General features: G+C 37.1%; 1 protein-coding gene across 3 annotated transcripts in view; it reads right to left on the bottom strand.

The window, feature by feature from the left end:
* ATP10D (ATPase phospholipid transporting 10D (putative)) overlaps positions 1–17,292 on the bottom strand; it is a 101,158-nt gene extending 83,866 nt beyond the window's left edge. Inside the window, exon 1 of one of the 3 annotated variants that reach the window (XM_074324639.1) lies at positions 17,051–17,292. The gene's annotated coding sequence lies outside the window, so the exon portion shown is untranslated. The remainder of the gene's footprint in view (positions 1–17,050) is intronic. The other 2 variants (XM_074324641.1, XM_074324640.1) reach the window with 2 other exon arrangements.
* Between the last annotated feature and the right edge of the window lie 2,170 nt (positions 17,293–19,462).

The raw sequence follows: 19,462 nt of genomic DNA, 5'->3' as shown, positions 1-19,462 counted from the left end.
ATTTTACATGTACAGTATAGAGGTTAGACATTTATATAATTCATGCAGTGATTCCCCTGATTAGCTTAATACCCACCTGGTACTATACATAGTTGTTGCAACATTATTGACTACGTTCTCTATGCTGTAAGCATCTGCATTTCTAACAAGTTTCTAGGTAGTGCTCAAGCTGCTAGTCCTGGGAACACACTTTGAGAACCACTGCTCTCTGCTAAGTAACTTTATTGCAATACGTAAAGTTGAAATTAAAAGTAAACAGTTAATTAGGTATCACTCCTGTTATTGGGAAGTCCCACTGCCTGAGTATATAGACCAAAGCTATGTGTACCAATGACTTGACAGCCAATACAAGCGGACCTTCTCAGCTAAGGTCAGAATTAGCTAAAATAGCAAAAGTATAGTTTATACAGAAATTTCCAGGAGTCGTGATGAGGCCTTTGGGATTGTTTCTTTCTGCAGATTTAATCCAGTTACAGTCAATTTCAATCAACATTTCTAAAAACTCAGCAAGGGAGAACAATGGGTCCTGGCCTTGACAGACTTATAACCTTCTTCTCAACCAAGATGAGAGAGTACTAAGAAAACAGCAAAGTTCTTGTACGCCCCAAACCTTGGAAGAAAGAAAAGTTATCTATCACGGTCAATACAAATACAGAGAAATATTATAGCTATAAGATAAGAAATGTTTCACAGTAGAAGCAACCTATGAAAGTCTCCTTGACGTCTACCTCACAGGTAGCCCTCCCTGAAGAACAGTGAGCCCTGATAAAACTTAGGCTCGTTCCAATCTGAGTTGTCTCTGACCTACTTGTCTCACTCTCTAAGAGGCTTATTATCTCAAGGAGACCGATTCCTTATCTGACAGGTAATAAGCAGTATGGTGGCAGTGAGATCATTTGATATCTTTGCTGGTTTCTTCACTGCATCAGGTGCCAAGACGACGTGTTGGCACGGCTCCCTTACTAATTATTATCCTGCTCTCTATAAAAGGAGAAAGCATTTTGTTTTTTAACCCCACATAATCTTTGGAAAATAAAATATAAAGTAATAAACGTGACTAACATAGGCTTTGGTGATGACCAGGGTGAATTTATATAGTGAGATCTTGAATGATAAAGTCACATATCCTCAGTGATCTCCACTGCGTGGGAGGAATCAGATTTGCCAAATAAAGTACATCTTAAAGCTCCGTGTGCTAATTAATATTTTCTTTAATTGAACTTCTTGAACTAAATCCCCAGTTAGAAGTACATACTCTGTATTTCAGGTATAAAGAGGCCAGGCAAGGGTAACACAATACCAAAAATACTGAAGTAAAATAACTACTTGTGATAATTGGTGATTATTATCGTCGGAGGAAGTGCTATATAGGTATATAAAAAACTAAGTTATATATCTTTCACTTTTACCACTAACAAAGGATACTTTATGATAGTTATGTCATTTTTAGGACCCTAAATGGGAAAAGGTCAACTCTCATCAAGCACGTAGCCCTTATGTATCTTTTTAAAAAGTGTGCTTAACCCAAGCTCACTCAGTCACAATTCATTCAACAAGCATGACCTGAAAACCAAACACTATTGTTGATGCTGGGGAGACAGAAACCAAAGACCCTGTTCTACATCACAGAAAGCAGCCTCTAACTCAGACCGAGGGAAGGTACTCTCCACAGCAATGAAGGACATGTTACAAGTATATCACTACTGATTAAGAGTCAAATTAGAATTTTCAAGTATAACATGCTTGTTTTGAAAGGAGACAGAGGCATAAAACACGACTGTGGTATCTAGATGCATCGTTTTATACTGGAAAAGTTACCCATTCTTCATGTTTCCCAACGTACATTAAATATAAAGAGATTCTTCAATTTTCTTATGTGAGAATAAAGTGGATAGATAGATAGATAGATAGATAGATAGATAGATAGATAGATATCCATTCAGACACTGAAAACTTTATTACTGAAGAAGGTCCAAGAAGGTGGATTAGGTAATTGCTATGTCTACTGCATCCCAGGATCACACCAAAATTACAAATAAATTATAGAACAATCAACCTCAAGAAACATCTGTACTAGCTGAACAGAACCCATATAACTAAGGATATAAAGAAGAGGCCACATCAAGACTGAAACAAAAACAAACACAAACACACACACCCCCCCCACACACACACACACAAAACCCTTTATTACCTATCTTCTTCAATATATCTCAGCTTTTTGTTAAAGTGACCACACATCCAAATGAGTTACCTTTTGCTCATGCTTAGGCTCAAAACTGACTTAAGCAGGCAAAAGGCAGGAAAAATGTTACAGTTGTATGCGTGTCTCTCTATGTTACTGGAAACTAAAAAAAAAAAAAATCTCAGCCGTACTCATGGTAAGTCCCCAATCAATATGCCGTAGTCTATTCTTAAAGCTGAAAAGACATAAACATATATTAAAATGCTAATGACAGCAATCTTTAATACTATGTTTTGGCATTGGTAATCCTAGATACTTCAAAAATATGTTACTGTAATGACAGAATAACATGTTTTTCAGATTTGGTTACTCAATCTAATAAACACTATTAATTCAATAAACCTAAGACCATAACAATATCAGCCATTTAAAAAGACATGCCAAGTTCTGTACTGGGGATAAATATACATTAATTTTAAACCTTACAACAAATTACATATTATTACCCCCACTTAAGGATGAAAAAAACTGAGGTTCAGAGTGATTGAAAAACTCAGTCAGTGACATAGACTGGTAAATGATTACCCAGGCCTGATCCAAATATCTGATGCGGCGAGAGCCTCTGCAGCTAGTTGAAGACTCTGATATAGGGCACAGACACTTGGGCAATAAGTTGGCAGGAGGTACACAGCCCTGGCAGCCTACCAAGGAATGTGAGGGTTGAGAGAAAAAAAATAGGACTAGTGAAATATCTGCACTTAAGTAATTTAGGGGGGAAATACTACAGGCATACTTCATTTGTTAAAATTAACACACTCAAATATTTTTGTTTATTTAATTTTAAAACATCCATTAGATGCATTCAATGCATAGCTCTGTACCTGAATTTGAAATATGATTCTATAAAAATAAAATTTCCTTTTAAAGAAATGATTCACTTTTAACCAATATCATGACTTCAATATCATCTGACCCTACAGGGACTTAAAAGCAACTGACCTATAAGAATTTTTCACTGTCCCTCCTTCTTGCATGGCCTCACTTCCCTGCTCATTTTAAATTTTATACTCAACACTGTTATCAATGCTTTGTATCTTCTCTCTACCGCTTAACTCCTCTCTCACTTCTCTCTTGGCAAAGCCCTTACCCTAGTTACATTCAAATCAGTTATATATGTAAATCCCTATATATGCTGCTCCGATACCTACAGGTTGGAAGTGCCTAGTGAGAAACAGAGAACGTGCATGACTAGCGTCACTTTAAATTACTGACCATGAATCACAAGCTGGCCATACATGCCAACTGCAATCAAACATTTCTAGTCTCTTTACTTTCCCATTTTAATAGACAACTGTTTCATACCTTCTCCTCCAACTTTTCCTATCTCCCTCCCAAATTTCTTCCTGCTGATGACCTTGTTTCTATCTCACCGAGAAAACCAAAACCATGAAAAGAGAACTTCTACAGGTTCCCCCCAAGTAACTGCCCTCTAGCTCACACCTCTTCCCCAAACTCCAGACTCATACATCTGACTGCCAAGTCAGCAGCCCATTGCCAAAAGGTAACACATGCAAATCTGAGATCCTGATTCTCCCCCCAAACCTTGCTTCCTCCCCACCCCCAGATAGCCCTGTCAGTTCATGGCAGCTTCATTCTTCTAGATCCTCAGCCCAAAAGCCTTTGAGTCATCCTGGGGTCCCGTCTTCCCTCAAAACCCATACACAGTCAGCAAGTTCTGTTGGTCCTACCTTTAAAATATATAGAGAATCTCACTTCTTGTCATCCCCTCCACCAGGATCACCCTAGTCCAATACTATACCTAGTCCTGTTAAAACCGAAGTTAGATCCTGACATTTCCACAGTTTAAAACTTGAAAGGCTCTCACCTTAATTATAATAAGTGTCACAGGTACCTGCCTCCCAAAGACTTCTCCAATCTACTACTCCTCCCCTCCGTCATCTCAGCACTCCCTAGTCTCTGTCCCTGTTTTCATTTTTCACAGAACTCTTAAGTCACTTTCTAACTACATATAATATTTTTATATTTTTGCTCTTGTCTCCCCATTCCACCACAGGAGGAATTTCAATCTCTTTTATTTACTGATACAGCCTAGGCCTAAAACAGTATCAGGCCCAGAGTAGACTTTCAGTATATATTTGGGGAATGAACATATGAAAGAATGAATAAAATAACACTTCTCTTACATGCAGTAAAGACCAGAATACCTGTCCAAGTCTCATGTACACTGGATCTAGAAGTGATATAAGCTGTTATTTCATGTTATCTCATTACAGCTTTTATTACACATGCTAAAGTTATTAAAGTTCTTATTAAGAGCTACAGAATGTAACCCTAAAATGGCCACTAACAAGACTGCAACAGGAACACAAAGGGAAACAAAACAAGGGAAACAAAACAAGTAGAGTCTACTTTTAAAAATAGACGAGGTCCTTGAATTTCATTGCTCTAAACCTCTGGGGAGGAAGTTCTTCTGAGAAACCTATTTTTTTTCAGAAAGTTTGAAGTTCATCTCTTTAAGCACCAAAACAATTTCATCTAGGACGGAAATCATTATGTGTTCTCAATTTTCCTATATTTTACACAGAATTTCCAACACATTTTCTTCTCTGAGAATTCAGCACCGATGCTTAAGCACCTATTATTACAAAGTATTCTGTACAGTGATGCCTTAAGGGTCTTCAGAGCATATCCATAGGGTTTTGTTCAGTAGCTGAAGACCACCTTGTTTTAAATGCTTGTGTCTAATTTTGTAGGTTTGTTTCTCTCTTGGATGCCCAAATATCTGCTTTTATCACGTCTTAACCCATACTTCCAACTATCTTAGAATAATAAACATAAATAAATTGAATTAACGACCTCAATGGTTTTCAAGGAGAATATAGAAACTTAACAAGAATTACTTAGTGAAACCAATTCTCACTGTTCAGAGATCTATTTTCCTTGTATCTGTTTAATAAAATAGGTACCAAAAGGCTATCATGTGTCAACCAGGCAATTTTCCAGGCACTGCAACCAAAACAATGAAGGGTCCTATGTAAACATCACGGTTCTTGCCTTCAAAGCACCCACAGTCCAGTAGAGGAACAGGCAAGAACTTCATGAGATTCCCTCACTACTTGAAATTCTTCAGAGGTTAATCCTCATGAGGCAGACTCTGACATGTTTATGGCCAGATTTCAGAGCAGCGAACACTAAGACATCAAAACACTAACCAACAGATAAACAAGTAAATCCTGAAATGAAACTAGCCCCCAGGTAAGTGCTCATTTTGAAAACTGAAGCCAAAACATCTTTTTAAACTTGCAGAACACAAATTTCCTGGTGTGCTATGTTTACTCACTCATACAAAGGAGGGCAAACTCTAGCTCTGTGTGAAAAGCAGTGTGTGTGTGTGTGTGTGTGTGTGTGTGTGTGTGTGTGAGAAACATGATAAACACATTGATTGTGAGTCCAAAGATGTGCTTTAAAAGATTAGAAAAATGAAGGGGAATGAACTATAATTATTTAATATCTCCTTCTCCTACAAAACCATCTTGTTCACTGTTTTCACCAGTAACTAGACAATGCCTGGCACATGAATATTTTTAAATGATTCAATGAACAGTCAGGTTCGTGGTGGTATACAATACATCCTCGGAATGAGTACTCTTCAAACAAAAAAATCTCAAGAGGATAAAGGCCAAACAATCAACAAGTGTGCAACAAGTATTGTGGAAAGATAGAGTGGGGTCCTTTGGCTGGGATTCTACTTGGTCAATTCCATCTTGACCTTTGAAATCCAAGATAGCCCAAAGCCACCTACCTTTGCCAGAGAAAATGATGATATTTGTCTTCAGACTGTTGATGACTTAGGTTATATTAAATCAGTGGTCCTCAACTGGAGGGAAATTCGCCTAAATGGCAGCTATTCTTACTATTATGAGAGTACTTATTAATCATTTGATGCCAACATTTCTGCCAGGTAAGAAACGCATTTTAAAGATAAGACAGCAACTTAAATAGAAAATTCAAAATTTTTAAACTAGAAAAAAATCTTATATATCCAATTAAATCCTTCATTTTCTATATACACACTAAAAAATGAGGTTTAGAGATATGCCAAACAGCACACATCAAGTTAGTGGCACCTCCCATAAAATAATCCAGCTGTTCTCTTCACTCCTACTTTATTACTCATACATACCGGTATATAGGTAGCTTTTTATTAATTCCTAAACTACATCATTATTTATGAATGTATCATAAATTACTTAAGTCAATTTGAATACAAGATTTTATGCCTGCTAAAATTTTATGATAGCATGCTTAGAACTATAAAATAACTAAGATTTATTCAGATAAAAATTTCACAGCTAATTTGTAGGATCTGTCCTCCTGTTTCAGTTTCATCGTAACAAGCCCTACTCATAATGGCCTACTTTTTACATTGATACTTTATAAAAGCAACATTAGAAAGTATTCATTTCTGGCTTAAATATTTACAAGAAGAGCATACTTGGGAAAAGAACATGAACAAACCCACAGAGCTGACAAACTGCAAATAAATAGAAAAAAACATTTTCAACTTCAATAGTAACCAAAGAAAAGTAATTAAAGCAGAATTAGTTTTTTTGTTTTTGTTTTGTTTTGTTTTGCTTGAAATGTAGCAGAGTTTCTTTATTCATAAGGCTCAATGAAGACAGGCTTTCATATAGTGCTGGGGAAGTCTAGTTTGCTTTTACTATTCTGGAACCAAAGGTAATATAGCTTGAAAATGTCATTCTCTTTGGCTCTGAGTAGAAAGATGACCAATTCAGCATTGGAAAAAGCACTAACCCAGATGTCCAGAAAAGGAGACATTGTTAAACTGTGTTATATCTAAATGGAAATAATATAGCTATTAAAAATGATTTTAAATGAATTTTATGAGCAAGAAAATGCTTCAAGTTTTAAACGATGATTTTGACCTATATATAAGTATGATCTCAACTAGAATATACGAGTATATATAGAGGGTGACAAAAAAATGTACACATTTTAAGAAAGGAAAAAACTGTATTAAAATTGTAATACTCAACATATAGATAACAAAAGATGAATACAAGTCATGTGTATACATTTTTTGGCACCCTCGGTATATATACATATATATATATAAACTATCTGTATTTATGTAAATTTGGAATAAGCCATTTTAAAAACATTAACATTGGCTATTTTAGATAGTATTTTAAAAGATAATTTATATTTTTAAGTATCTTTTGTAACTGTCCATATTTTTTACTATGAACATATATACATTTACTTTATAATTAGAAAACAGATCTTTGTTTCAATTAAAAACTATTCCAAAACTCTAATGTCTGAACTTTATTTAATCATGAAACCTATGCTTATGGAAGAGAAAAGCATACAGAGAAGTTAATGCACTGCTTCTACATTTAAGATGCGGGGAACAGATACAATCCTTTGTTTTCAGTTTGTTTTAAGAACAATTATAAAATGCAAGACAAGTCTGCTGCCTCAACACTGAAAAAGAACATCTATATCCAAATCCACAAGCGTGTGTATGTACTAACAATATACTCGATATTATATAAAAGAACACAAGAAAAATACAATTTATAAGCTTCATCATAAAGGCGAATGTGTGTGTCCCTGCCCAAAAGTCTTGAATGCCATTAAAAATGTTGCAAAGCCAATTATAGCATTCTGATCTCTTTTGCACAAAAGACGATTACTAAAAATATCTCATTGATATGGCTGGTTAAATTGTAAGAGATAGCTTACTTAAATGCCCAGATAGTTTTGGGTGATTGTCCTCTTTATGAAAAGTAGGTGTGAAATTGAACGACATGCTGCAAAAGGAAGTTCAGATACTCGTTGCAATAAAATGTCTTATATACGGCATATACATTTCTGAATATCAACATAATCTCAAAAACAAGTCTGTTATACTTTTTGAATTTCACCTTCATGGCTCTTTATATGAGAAAATTAAAGTCAGTGGTGGGAAGAAAACCACTTGGAGGTCAGAAGTCTCTCAACTCCTTCTTAAGAAGCTGTTTCAAGATTCTTTGTGCTGATTCCTAATATCTTCATAACATGACCAATCTACAGTATCCTGAAATGACCATGTTTAATATCACGAGGGTCTGATAGCATAAAGAGATGTAGCAAATAAAATTACCAGCAATAAATGACTTAATCTGAGTTGATGAAATCCAAAGTATATTATAAGACTATAGTCTAGGTTGTATACAGACTCACTATGAAAATACTTTTATGCTTGGACTCCAACTTTATATAGAATTAATTAATTACAAATTTAACAATCACAGTGGGAGTCTAGGCTATTTCATTCCCTACCTCTACAAAGAGGCTCAGGACCTCTAATAAGAAAACTCGATTCCCTAGGCACAAACTCTCTACTGAGAGTCATAAAGATTCATATTTGCTTCCTTTAATCAACCTCCAAGAATATACCCAAGAGCAAATGATGGGGGAAAATGTCCCCCTCTTTTTCCCTTATAAAACACTTTAAAAATGTTTAGTTTAATTGTGTTTTGAAAGGGAATTTGTTGCCTGGAAGTAAATAATAACATAAAACCAGCCAACACAGATCTTTAAGTATTAAATATTATCTTTTTGGACTGTTTTCTAAGTTTTATGTCTCAAATGAAGGGCTTTTGACACCAGCTCAGTGATAACACAGAGGTATTTGAGATGACATACAGCAAAGTCAATGGAATTGTCTTTCCTGGAGGCCTTTTAAAACAGACCAGGCACCTGCCCGCCAAAACCAGGTGACTATGCCCTGCTTGTTTTCTCAAACTAACACAGATCAGAATTACCTGGAGAGCTTGTGAAAACACAAGCTTCCACCCCCTACACACATAAACATACATAAACACACACACACACACACACACACACACACACACACCCTCAGTTTCTGATTCAATAGGTGCTGTGGGGCCTGAGAATTTGCATTTCTAACAAGTTCAAGTGATACGCCTGGTCTGTGGACCAGACTTTGAAAACAATTGATCTAGGCACCTCAAATGTGCTCTGGAAAGACTTATTTTCAATTTCTAAATCTATTTTCTCCATTAATTCATTATCATTGAATAGTATTTTTATGCAACTAATCATTTCTCTACCAGTGGATATAAACAATATATTATATTGTTTAAATAATTAGTGAAACTTTTTTATACACCAGAAATAGGGGAATTATTTTCTGGATGAGTAACCACAGAAACTTTTTAAAAAGAGATTTTATGTGTGTGTGTGTGTGTGTGTGTGTGTGTGTGTGTGTGTAACATGCTTAAAAGAATGAAGAATAGTAAAAAAAATAATAATAAACAGGGAAGTGGAGTTATTTGTATCTAAAATAGAAACAATTTAGCTGCTGAATGATATTATATATATTTATAAAGCTAAAGGTTAAATCATTTGACTACATGAGATGTTTTCTAAAGTGCCTGTGAAAATTACTAACCTGAGCTATAAGTATGAATCAAATAAACACATCAAAAACTACAATTATAAAGCACACATCTATTCTTTAAAATATGTGGCATTACTGGATATATGATGAAGGCAGATAGGCACTACTTCAGTTGAACTACGAAAAAGGTATTTCAGTATAATAGATGAGAGGTTTATCAATTTCTAAAAACTACTTAAAGATTCACTTCTGGAAGCATTTGTGTGACTTAAAATGTTATTCATATTCCACAGAAAAGTATTATTTTACAATAGCTAAAAATGACTTCATCATATGACAATACAATGGAAGCATAGATTATATATGTCAATTACAATTACTGAAATTGTCTCAACACTCATATTTAAAATTGTCCCAAAGCCTGAAAGTTAAGTATTACTAAGTATAGTGTATAAACACCAATAAGGGACAGGTGAAAGCTGTAAATTGTATTAAAAAGACATCGATGGTGTTCACTGGAATTATAGATTCATGATAAACCGTCAATTCCAATAGTTATTCATGTTACCCACCCTCCAAATGACATTCATTTTGAACAAGAAGAGATAATATAATCTGCTGATTTTAAAATAGCAACAAATGCATCTGCAACCAGAACACAAGCTCTAAGAAGTTCAAGTGACACTGACGCTCGGGTTCAGTCAGCCATTTACCACAAGCTCTTAGCCTCTGAGCCTCAGTTTTCACATCTGCAATCGGAAATACCACTACTTACCTCATCCAGCTCTGTAAAGAGGTTTATTAAATAATGCACTGTACCTACATGCTGAAAGTGCTCAATAACTTCACTCTCTCAGCTAATGTTTGTTGAGCTCTTATATGCCAGGCGTTGTTAGAGATAAGAGAGAGAAATCAGGGAACAAAACAGACAAAAATCTCTGCCTTCTTGGAACCTGCCTTCTAGTGTTCATTTATTTTAGTTTGTCTTAGGCTCAGTGCTAGGTACTTTGAAAATGAATAAAAGTACCCAGGACAGGTCAAAATATTCAGTTCAACAAAAAGATATCATGAGGGTAATCATGCAGTATATAAATTTAGGGGAATAGAAAGTCCAATGAGGAGGCATGACATGAGGTTGGAAGATGAAAAGGGAGGAGAAGGTAGGCTTACCAGAAGAGAGAACATTTTAAATGGGCCTTGAGAAATGTCTAGAATCTGACAGGAGAGATTTGTAGATTTTAGAAAAGGAAATATTATGAATATAGGCAAGGAGGCTGGAAATCCCTACGCGCATTTATGCATCACTGAGTAGTTCAATATGGCTGGAGTTTCAAGTACAAATAAAGGAGTGATGGGAAATTAAGATGGAAACTGATGTTAGGACTATATAAGTCCTTACTTACTAAGATGCAGAATTTACACTCAGTTTGAAGGAAATGGGAAATCATCCGGATATTTGAGTACGCAGGATATGATGTGGCTATTTAAAGGATTTCTTTGTAAGAAGTATGAAAGACACATTGGAATGGGGGAGAAAAGGCAGGGAGCTAGACTGGGAAAACTGAGTGATGTACTTCAGAATAGTTTACCAGTAACCTAACAAGGGGTGGGATCATTAGAGATTTCCAAAGGCATCTCCGATGTACCTCTGCGACAACAGCAACACCAACTGCTGCAAAGGCAACACTTGCAACCACCTGTTGGGAGCCACGTACCATAGTCTCCACTTGGCTCCACACCTCCTGCGCTGGCACCAGTCCTGGCCACTGCCCGTTACCAATACTGCCTCCTTAATAGTACGTATCTTACCCACACATTCTTGTCGTCACCCCTTCCATCCTGACCAGGACCACAGTGGAGTAGGCAAAATAATATGTGACAAATTGGGCATTGGAGACCGCTATAACCCCCTTCTTTTACACTGGCCTGGCTCAAGTAATGTGTGAGTGTTTGGGAGAGGAAAGCCAGTTTAGGACTCAGAGTTAAAAATGACTTGCCCTACTGAAAGCATTTCACTTTTCTATCATTCCTTGGTTTAGAATTCTAAAAGCATAACAAATGCTTAGATTCAGGTTTTTTTCTAATATGGCAAAGTAGAAATATTGATTTGTTGGTTAAGGATATCACTGGTAAATAGAGAGAATCTTGGTGATAAAACATGGGAATACCTCTCTAAGAACAAGTTTAGTGAAGAACAAAGGATATTATAACTAAGATTTTTAACCATAACCTTCAATATATAATAACAATATATTGAAGGTTATGGTCTGTAAGGGGAATGAAATTTTAAAAAAGAGTGCTACGTAATTATGAGTACTCTAAGTTAAAGAAAAATATTTCACACCATTTAATAATGTAAAACTGATTTTCACCTTCCTTCTCATAACCAAGATATTATAATGTTTAATTACTTATCCTACATAAAGGGTTAAAATTTTGTAAGTTCGTTTTGCTAACAGAAATGTAGTTGTACCCACCTTCCTCATTGGGAAAGGCCTTAAATGGAATAAGCAGATTTTAGAAAAATAAATTAAGGAAGATTTAATTAAGGCCTATCAGCATGAGACCCTAGCAGATATGATCTACAGGAAATAAAAAGGAATGAAGCTCCAAATAGGCCAACACTGATTATTTCAGAAAACAGGTGGGGGCAGAAGAGTGACTGCGACTAGATTTAGCTTTATCTGGTGATTTCCTTTATAAATCAAATGTTCTCACCAGCAAATATAATTCAGAAACAATGACACCTGACCTGGAATTACACACGAGACTGCTCTTCAGTCTAGGACAAATTGGTTCATTAGGATAGTGAAATTTTTTCCTGATAACTTAAATATATTTACTGCAGAAATTTTAGAAACTACAGATGAATACCATGAGAATAATGGAAATCATATATACTCTCACCACCCAAACATAAGTACTATTAACATTTGGTTTATTCTCCACCAATAAAGTAGTTTCTGCACATAATCATTAGATTTTTCTTCAAAAGGAGGACATCGTTTTGTAACTTACTTTCTTCCATTCCTCACATCATTAACATTTTTCCATATCATTAAATAGTCTTCCTAACAACCTCACACATTTTGATTTGCTTTCCATGTTTGTTAATGTGATGTGTGAAAATATGGTAATTTATTGCATTGCTGAGTCTTTTCCATTAGGAGGTGAACATCCCTGTGCCCCCAACCTTAGAAAAGTCAAGACTGTTTTTCCTTTGTGAATTGCCCATTTATGTCTATTTTTCATCAGGGGTCATTTTCTATAGGAGTGTTTAGCAATCTCTCACTGCTTTTTATAATACCTTTTGAAAGGGGTATATTGGCATATTAAATATAAAGTCTATTGTTTAAATTTTGGTTATGGTATTTCTTGTTGATATTTTTCAATGGTATTTTTGCAATCATAAAATTAATAGTTGCTGTAGAAGATTTGGGAACGTCAAAAAAATATTAAAAATATAAAGTTATAACTACAACCTAGACATCCATTTTTCTTTGCATGTGATTTTTCTGTGGTTAGGTCTATTGGTCCAAACAGGAACTTGAATGCAAATAGGAAGTGCAACAGTCGTGTTTAATGTTCAACATTTGTTAATTTAGAACAACACGTGATACATAGTAAGAGCTTATATATTTACTGAGTAAATGATATTTTATATATATTTATATTTCAAAATTATGTTCTACACGTTCAAAATAATACAGTATTAAATCTTGCTTTTTTCACTCAATATACTGCAAGGATCTTTCCAAAATATTTTGGAAACTGAATTTTATCAATATAGATATATAGTACATTAATTTATTTTAAGTTTGCTATTATGGGCTTAACTTTCCTTTTTCCCATATCACAGATAACATTGTAATGAACATATTTATAAATCTTTATATGGAATTCAGATGACTTCCTTAGGATATATTTCTACACCCAGGATTACTGAGTAAAAGGCTACAAACATTTACAAATTTTAGGACATAGCCCCACCTCAGATAATTGTATGAATATACTCTTCATTGAACAGCATAAAAGAGATTCCATTAAGGCCACAACTCAAATTAGTACCACTATTACTTCTTACTCTAATACTGATACTAGTTTCATGAAAGTATTGTTTCTATGTTTCTATGGCTAAGATGATTTCTGACATGAAATAAAACCATCAAAAATAACAGGAAGGGAATAAGGTTTTCAAAAGAATATACTCACAACAAACCTCTTCTAAGTGATAAGGAAAGCCGCTAGGCCGCTATAACTTTTGACCAGGAATAATAACAGCATCCAACACACACATAATTGTTCCAAGATTTAATAAATTGAGTCTCCTTTTCTCAAGCACTGATAAGCTGTAAATTTATCTTCACTGATGCACTGGGTTTTGAGAATCCCTAAGTGATCTTGCCTGTAGCATTTTCTTTGATTTTCCTTCATTAAAAAGACTGACTACATCCAACTAGATCAGACAATAAAACATGGAATGAAGCCTCGAATTTGTGGGCATTTTATTTTTACCTTTTAATTTTAAAATTGATTCTAAGTAGTATTTGTCTAACAATGAGTTATTTCTGTTCTATTATAAATTATAATCAGATTATGAGCATTTCCTTTATTTGACTGACATCAAAATAAATGACATGCTATTCAATTTCTATTTAGTTGCTAAGTAATTGTACTGAAAAGTATTCAGTTTTTGCTGTGCAAAGGACAAACATTCCTGACATCCTGTTTTAGACTGCTTAGATGGTCCATCTTTTTCATACAATTTAACAAATGTTAAAGTAACAGTTACATTATATATATTTTTTAACTCCCTACAACTTTTGAATGTTGTTGAGTTGTTTTCCAACATATACAGGGATCCTCCACTTTTCAAAACTTGCCAAAGATCTACTTTATTACCTGTTTTTGCTAACAGAAAGAAATTAAAGAGAATTTTCACTTTTATGAAAAAAGGCGAAAGGCAAAAAGAGCATTAAGCTTGTTTTTCAGTAAGCCCTTATAGAGGCAGAGGCACCCCAAACAGAGTGGCCCTGCCAAGCTCCTTCCCAGGGAACCATACTCAGCATCTCAGCATCAGCTTCGAACTGTGTCTGGGAGCATCTGTGCTGTATCTCACTTTATTTTGTGCACCTATTAGCAAGATGTGTCCTAAGGTATCAGAAAAGCCTGAATGCTCGTAATGGTGTTACACTTAGTGTAAAACTGGATATAACTAAGAGTATTTTATATGATTTGTTATTTTGGGGGGTCTGGGAAAGCTCAAAATTTTTCCCATATAAATTAGTGGTAAGTGCTTGTCGCTTTAGCCATTTGGGCTTAGGAAAGGTTTCATTAAGAATGCTCTACTTTTGGACGGTGGGGAAAACCTGTATAGCATCAACCTAAACAAAGAAGCAAGCTAATTGCTCCTCTCAACCACAAGGTTGCCGGTTCGACTCCCGCAAGGGAATGTGGGCTGTGCTCCCTGCAACTAACAACGGCAACTGGACCTAGAGCTGAGCTGCGCCCTCCACAACTATGATAGAAAGGACAACAACTTGACTTGGAAAAAGTCCTGGAAATACACACTGTTTCCCAATAAAGTCCTGTTCCCCTTCCCCAATAAAATCTTCGGGGAAAAAAAAAAAAGAAGCAAGCTCAGGGGTGGCTGGTAGGCTCAATTTGTTAGAGCATGGTGCTGATAACACCAATGTTGACAGTTCGATCCCCTCATGGGCCACTGTGAGCTGCGCCCTCCTTAAAAAAAAAGAAGTCTATAATGTCATAAAAAAAGAGATGAGTTTAATCAGGGGTAGCAGAGGAATTGCAATTTGGGACACACAAATTGCAGCAAGCTCCAAGAAAAATCTGCTGAAGGTTTGGGGTAGGCTGTATTTATGAGACGGGAGAGTTCAGTTAGTCTGTTAAAATCAAAACAAATAGAGACCAGCTTTGAAAATGCCTCAAGCAGACAAAACCAGTCCAGTCACACAAACAAAGCTCAATTTAGCCCATTTTTGTGAGTCCAATCTGCCCTGGGCCATTTCTTGTTCATGTCTCTGGAAACAGGATTACAAGCTTATGGTTTTCAGCAAAACTGCCAAGGTTGATATGAAGCAACCCCTGATTAACTCCCTAGTATGTGAGAAAATTCAACATAGTCAGTTTTTTGTAAATCAGGCATTAATGGGAAATCAGACTCTCAGTGCTTAAGTTTTGTTTTCCTGAGGGCACATACGTGAGATTTTCCATTTTATAGTTCCATTTTAGATTGAAATTCTTTCACAATACCACTTCATTTTGATTAAAAAAATTATCTCCGTGTAGGCATGTAATATGTATTTGTAATGAGAATAGACAAGAATTCATAAGGAGCAGACGTTGCCTTTTGGGGGAGATTGTTGTGGGGGCTCACGCTGGGGCAGTAAATGAGTTTACTGGGTGACAATGATCATGTGTTACATATTTGCGCTTAACAAGCCAACAAAGATTTTTTTATGATGGTACTCTTCACAGAAATGTGACCCAGCCAGGTTTAAAAATAATTATCTCCTCTGGAGTTACTTTTCTGATACAGTACGTCATATTGACGGGTAAGAAGTCAGTCCTTGAGGGTCCATCTTTCAAGGCTGATTCGAATCAGTGGCTGACTGTTTTTCTCCACGCAAAGAACTAGGTGAAAAGAAGCAAGAAGAGACTCTGCTCTTATTTAGATCACATTCTAAATCCCCGAGTTAACATACCCATATGATTAAGACTGGTTTAAATACATCCTTGCTTAAAGGCACAGGGAGCTCAGCCCTCCAGACGGGGGTGGGGGTGGTGTCGGTAACCAGCTAGATGTTTCTCTGCTGTACAAAGAGTGACTATATGTTTTATAATGTAAGATGAAGGATGCCCCAAACGACAATTAAGTTCTGCAAAGTTAGTGCTTGCTGGGAAGAACGCCGGCTTCTTTGCAGTGCTTCCTGAAAAACTATTTCTGAGGAAGCTCCAACACAACTTTTCCTTCTGAAGGAATCAACCCATGGTCTTTCAGCCCCCATCCTCTTCATTACCTCTGAGATAGAGCCAAAATTGCTTTAAACTGCTGGATTTCGAAATGAGAAGACAAAAACAAGGCTGTGTGTGTGTGTGTGTGTGTGTGTGTGTACAGAATTTACCTTTTCACAAAACGTAGCATTCAGAATGGATAAAATTATTCCTCTTTTGAATCAAGTGACTAAAAATGGTGTGTTTCTTTCTCTCTCTCTTTTTAAGTTCAACAACAGCCGTAAAGTCTAGTTTTGAAGCACGTTATCAAACCTGAGCACAATTATTGGGGGAGGGGGAGAGAAAGAGGGAAAGGGGGAAGAATCAGAGAAAGAGGAAAACAGGGTTGATAGCGAAACAGAAGGCAGGGAAACAGTTAAAAGGGTTCGCTCACTTACCCTTACCAATTTCTCCCTCGGCACACATCACAGCATGACGATCCCGAGTCCCAAGGTGCAAGAGAAGAACCGAGCACAAGAGTGAAGACGGGTTATGCCTCTACGCCAGCCATTTGCCTTGGGGAAAAAAGAAAAGAAAAAAAAACACACTTCTCAGACGGCTCCCAAGCTCAGCTGCCTGCGCCGAAGTCGAGCCGGGTTAGAGCCGGCGACCTCGTCTTCCCTTTCTCTCCTCCTTCCTTTCGCTCTCCCGGCTCTGCAGCAGCCGAGGTTCCGCCCGCCGCCCCGCCTCCGGTGACGTCGGGGGGAAGGAGCCTCGGCGCTGCAGGCGGCTGGGCTCCAGCTGTTGCCACAGCTGTCTGTGTGCCCAGCGCAGAAGTCCCAGTGGTCCAGAGCCTTTCAAGTTCCACCTCTGACTTCCCCATTCCAGTACAGATTGCCTGCACTTGACAGTTTGATTCATTCTTGTTTTGCTGAAATTTTGTTGAACAGTTCACCTATTTACCAAGACTTGAAACACTTGGCAATTATTTTTTGGAGTGTAAAGGGATCAAATCTAAACATTTAAGGTTACTGCTTTATAACTTAGAAAAAGATCACAATTCTGATTTGGTCTTTTTTCTCACTCCTTTGTTCCCTCCCTCACTCAGTACACGTGGCTTTGTCCATCCACCAACAGGCTTTGTTAGCTTAAAATTCACGGCTTTTTAAAAATATGTGTTTTTTTCACTCCTAAATACATCCCAACATCTTGTAGGGTGTCTCAAAACTTATGAGAAACTAAGTGCTTTGAGGAAGGGAAAGGCATTTGGTGAAGGCAGAACCAATGGTGGCAATTATTCAGGCCCAAACTTAATAATCATTGGCTGCCAAATTTCATACCACTGAAAAAAATAAAAAATAAAACGAGGAGCAAAAACTTCCACAACACTCCTGTTTTGTACCTCTAGCTTCCAGTTTCTCAAGTGTGTAGCTAGAGTGAAGAAAATTAAATGATCATACAAATGTTTTGCTATGAATGAAGAGCTCAGCAAGACAGACACATGGGGTTGACTTGCAGACTCTTCCAGACCAGGCTGGAGAGGCCAAACAAGTTCCTTCACCCAGTGAGAAGGTGCCTCTCCCAGGCAGGGAGAGACAGGTTCTGGGTGTGGTTTCCTGTGAGAGCCAATTCAGGAAACCTTTGCAGGCAAGGGCAAAACTCTAGAGTTTAGTCAACTCAGGGAATAAACTCAGCCTAGGAGAGCCGACTGTCATTTCATATGGCCTCTGAAATTCCTGTCCCAGGTAATACTTTTGGCAGTCATGTGACTGTCCCAAACTTGATTAAAGATAAAACAAGTTTTCTGTCAAGCCCATCTTCTCGGGGAGATTTACCATTTAAGTGGGCCTCCCACAGTTTCCCCATCAGTACTGAAGCTGTCATCCTAGTGGAGGGTCTTCCTGGGAAGATACATACCAGGAAAAGTCAGGCAGGGGACTGGCATTTGTAGTCTGTAGGGATGGCTTAAACCAGTAGTTTTAACTAGCTACACATCAGAGTCAACAGGGGAGCTTGATGCCAAGGCCCTGCCCTGAGCAATTAATTCAATTGGAATTTCTGGGGGTGGGCCTCTGGCAATTTTTTTTTAAGCTCCATAAGTGATTCTAATCTGTAGCAAGCGAGAATCGCTGGCTAAGATTTAAATTATTGCCTTAGAGGAACATCTACATTGTATTTAATATTTACTGAGCACTAATAAAATATTCGCATGTGAGGATGGAAAAGGGGCCACAGGTTAAACCTGACAAGCTCAGAAGACTAAAAATAACCACATAAGATGGCCTGAGCATAAAAAATTTCATAATTAAATGGGCCATGGCAGGAAGTTACATCTTTAGCTTCCTTCATACTTAATCTGTACCTTTCAGTGGGCCTGTCTATTGTCTTTTTGCACCTAAAATGACTTCCTTGGAATGTCAGTAATCCCTTTTTCCGGACCAGAGCAGAAAAGTACAGAATCCCTCATTATTATTCTTGTCCCTTGATTAACATCTCTATGTGAACTATTAATTATCCTGTACCCACCTATGGTAATGTGAAAGAAGTACCTGTCTCTCCAATTTAGTTTTATCCAATTGTGGGGGCGGAGCCCCAGAGAGTAGTTTCCAGGCTCTCGGCCTCACATGGACAGGTGTCGGCTCAGGTAGTAAATGGCCAACTGTGATTGCATGGCCATCAGCTGTGGCTAGTTGGCCGTCAGCTGTAACCAGTGAGCCATTGGCCACTAATATAACTGCTGTGGCTACGCTAGAGAGGAGAGGGAGGAGAGAGAAGAATGGGGGCTAGCAAGAGGATGGCGGCTGGGCTGGCAAGCGTGGATGGTGGTTTGCGGACAGTGTGGATCCAGCCTCCAGTGAGAGTATAATGCC

Source organism: Rhinolophus sinicus, linkage group LG02, assembly GCF_036562045.2.
Source record: "Rhinolophus sinicus isolate RSC01 linkage group LG02, ASM3656204v1, whole genome shotgun sequence".
NCBI lineage: Eukaryota > Metazoa > Chordata > Mammalia > Chiroptera > Rhinolophidae > Rhinolophus > Rhinolophus sinicus.
This window is presented reverse-complemented; position numbering and strand designations above follow the sequence as displayed.